The sequence below is a fragment of the Miniopterus natalensis genome, chromosome 1, assembly GCF_054644295.1.
Source record: "Miniopterus natalensis isolate mMinNat1 chromosome 1, mMinNat1.hap1, whole genome shotgun sequence".
NCBI lineage: Eukaryota > Metazoa > Chordata > Mammalia > Chiroptera > Miniopteridae > Miniopterus > Miniopterus natalensis.
In genome coordinates, this window is record NC_142081.1 from 155,090,210 (window position 1) to 155,094,344 (window position 4,135).

General features: G+C 46.7%; 1 non-coding gene across 1 annotated transcript; it reads left to right on the top strand.

The window, feature by feature from the left end:
* Positions 1 to 314: 314 nt before the first annotated feature.
* LOC148094455 (U6 spliceosomal RNA) lies at positions 315 to 419 on the top strand. Its single transcript, XR_015716287.1, has one exon. It is a non-coding gene; the product is annotated as a U6 spliceosomal RNA (small nuclear RNA).
* Positions 420 to 4,135: the final 3,716 nt, after the last annotated feature.

Below are 4,135 nucleotides of genomic sequence, written 5' to 3' on the forward strand. Positions count from 1 at the left end.
ACCCTTTGCTTTTTACCTTTCTGTTTCATCACATCATAAACCAATGGCAATGCCTATCTCGTCCTCTTTCCTAGTTGTTCCACCCATAGCCACTCAATTATTCATTAATCGAATGAATCACCAATGTTCCATACTCCATATAGAAGGAGTAAGCCGTGGTCCCTGACTTTTTAATCTGGTGAGTTAAAAAGACAGAAAAGTAGCTAATGTAATAATCCTATCATGCAGGCATAAACAAATGGAACGATGCTCACATACAGTGAGCTACTGAGTCCATTTCATTCTATTTCTAAAATTTGAGAATGCCTCTAACTGTGCTCTTTGGCAGCACATATATTAAAATTGGAATTATACAGAGAAGATTAACATTGCCCCTGTGCAAGAAGGACAAGAAAATTCGTGAAGTGTTCATATTTTTCACTTATATGTAGAATCTAATGAACAAAATAAACTGACAAACAAAATAGACCAAGACATAAGAAGCATGGAACAGACTGAGGAGTCTCAGAGGGAAGGGGAGAGGGAGGGCGGGAAGAGATTAACCAAAGAACTTCTATGCATATATGCAGAACCCATGATACAGACAATAGTGTGGTGAAGGCCTGGGGAGGGGGAAGGAGTGAGGAGGAGGGGGTCAATGGGGGGAAAAGGGGGACATCTGTAATACTTTCAATAATAAAGATTAAAAAAAAAAAACAATGCCTCCAACTTTTGATTTGGGAGTCCACATTGCCCACCATGAAGCCATGGTAAAGATGGGCAACATAATTCAGGAAGGGAATGAAGCTAGTCTACCATAGCTAAAAAAAAACAAATGAATTAAAATGAATATAATTTTTTTAAAACAGCAAAATGAATTTTAAAAAATAATGAATATCAAATTCAGATCTTCATGTTTCAAACATTTTAAGCCCATCACTTGTCTGTTAATGGGATAGCCAGTGGGATACAAGGTAGTGTAGCTACACCATGACTGCTGTTCTTCAAGCTGGGCTTGATCCCTTATGTCCTGATGGGGCCCCACACTAACCAACCTTTAACATATTTGCAAACACTGTTAGGACTTGGGATCAGGTTAGAAAAATACATTATCGATCCAACAGACATTTTTGACCAAGACAATAATTTGTTTTAAAAAATGGCTGCAGATATAATAATGGTTGTTATAAACTTAAGTAGTGTTTGTAATTTAGTTGATGGTAGTGATCTATCACTTGCTTCATTTGCATCTCTGTGGAAACGACCTAATAAGACAAAGTGTTTACTTTCTCAATTTGTCATGCAGGAGTTTATCTAGCCCCTTCTCATGCTTTCGGGAAGTCACAATTCTCATTATTTTTTTAAATAGAGTCAGTAACCCTTTTGTATTATGCAGAGCCAACCAATCAATCAACAAATATTTAGAGAGCAAGTGCAATATGTTGGGAATAATAACAAAGGAGGAATTGGAGGTTGAGAAAAGGTAAGAGAGGTGAAGCAAAGGCAGAGTAGGAGCAGATGTGTTTGCAGTGCCCTCTTGGAAGGGATAAAGGAAACTGAGGCAAAGTGGAGTGGACCTTGAAAAAGCAAGCTCTCTTTAAATTCAAGACCTAGGCACTGAGATTCAAGAGCTAGACCCTGAGATCTGTGTAAGGGAGAGGTTAATGCAGTTAGATCAGAGGCTTAGTGGGCATCAGAAGTAGAAGGATATAGGGCCACCTGAAAGGAGCCTGGAAGAGGTGGAAGGTGAGGACAGGGGCCAACGAATTCTGAAAACGGGTAAGGAGTCTTCTGTCAGTACCCCCGAATAGAGAAATAAAGATGCCATGTGTTCCCATCTAAACCAGCTAAGTAATTCTGTCTCAGGAACTGTTGTGGGAGCTCCCAGGAACCATATAGCATACACAAAGAACTATAAAGATTTAGTCTTTGCGCCGCAGGGAATCTACAGGCCAATTAAAAAAACGATTCATGTCTTTCAGTGGAGCACAGCTATTCCTCCCTAGTTTCAAGTTTATTTTGTGATCATTTCATGGTTTTACTTCTGTACAATTTTTAGCAGCAATTTTATCTCCATTCTGGGTTGACTGAGTGTACCTTGATGGGGATAATTAAAAGAATCTGCAGGCTGGGTGTAGAAAATAGACACAAGTAGATGACAGAAGAGTTTACCATTTTTGCAGCCAAGTCTTGAGAGAGATAAAGTCAAGAGAAAGCAGATTGGGGGCTTAAACCATGTGAAGGAAGCATACACTGAACTTACCATCAAAAAATCTCATCAGTCACACAGAACAAGAGCTTTGTTTATGCCGGCTGAGGTGCTCCAAATTGTTTTACCAGCTGAATATGTTAAAGAATATACAACAGCTATTTTAAATCAACCTCATCAACAATAAAGGTAAATTTTAAAAATAAAAATTAATTAATTATTTAACATTACCTCAAGAGTATAGGTTGTTGGTTTTTTTAAAAATGTGTGGTGTTGTTTAATTGACTTCAGAGAGAAGAAGGGAGAGGAAGAGAGATAGAAACATCAATGATGAGACAGTCATCCACAGGCTGCCTCCCGCACACCCCCTACTGGGGATCGAGCCCACAGCCCTCTGGCGTGTGCCCCGACCTGGAATCAAACAGCGATGGCCGAGGGGAACAACAAGCTGGCAGCGTAGGGAACAGCCGCACCCGCCGCCTCCCGCAGCCACATCAAAATTACAACTAAAATCCAGAACCACCATCACTCTGAGCCTCCTGAGATCCGGCTGAACAGAGCCCCACAACCAGGGAGCTGAAGGAGCATCGAGACCGGGAGGAGGGGCGGAGACACTGGCGGATCCGGGCTGAATCAGAGACATGCCGCGGGCCCACATCCGATGCCGCAGTTTAAACCCGGGAGGGAATCTTGGTGGCGGAGGTTTCCTGGAGGAGGGAGGGGTCCCAGCCCCACAGCAGGCCCCCAGCCCAGAGCTCCAGGCCGGGATGAGATGTTCCCACAACTCTGGGCTGTGAAACCAGCGGGGACTGTCCCTGAGGGTCGCGGAGGCTGCGGGAGCCCCAGCAGCTCCTCTGAAAGGGCCCGGCGTGGACTCACTCGGGCGCTCCCTCTGAGCCCAGCGCCGGGCAGCAGCCTGAAAGGACCTGGGACACTCGGGGAGGAACTAACCTGCCTGAGATCCGGGCGAGAGCTGGAGGGGCGGCTTCCTCCCGGGCAGAAGGGCTGGCGGAGGCCATGGCTCCTGTGGCGAGTCCTCCCCGCACACAGCCGGCAGGCAGGCGCCATATTTGAGTCGCCAGCACCTGACTCTCACCTTTGGCCCCGCCCCGTGATCCCGGAGGCCCCGCCCCTCCCCACCTGCAGGCTCATCCAGGCCATTTCCAGGGGCTTTTCTGTGCAAGTGGCCTCTCGAGCCTCATGCTTAGGCCTTTCCTAAAATCTATCAAACAAGCAGCAGCGGGCCCCATACAGCTTGATAAGTGGCCCAGGCCTGGCACTAGCGGCAGCTGCATTGGCTCATAGCTGGGCCTCTCCTGGACACCTCCAAGCCCAGCACAAGGAGCAGCCAGCTACAGTTTGCTGTGTAGCTCATGCTGGGTGGCCCTGGGCAAGGCACTGGCACAGGCTGACTTTGCACCTCCCGGGAGGCCCCAGAGACAGTGCACCTGGTGGTCAGACTCGACCACGCTGGATTACAACCCTACCACATCCACAAATGACACTCAAGGGGTGCACTTGGTGAACACCAAAGCTCCACTGAAGCAAATCCTGATCCATAGGGGTGTCTACAGCACAACAGCTCTCTGGCTGTAGTTGCAGCTGGTCCTCACAGCTGATTGGCCTGGGGTTCAATTCCTCCCAGTGACGCCAACAGCAACCAAGACTCAACTACAACAGGACAGTGCACACAGCCCACACAGGGGAGTACCTAGAAGGCCCAGCTCAGGTGACTGGGGAGGCTGAGCCACTGGACCCTACAGGACACCTACTACACAAAGCCACTCTACAAATTCCAGGAGACATAGCACCTCTGCCTAATACATAGAAACAAACACCTGAAAGCAGCCAAAATGTGGGGGCAAAGAAACATGTCACAAAGGAAAGAACAGAAGAAATCTCTAGAAGAGGAACTAAATGAAATAGATCCAAGCAAGCTAACAGATA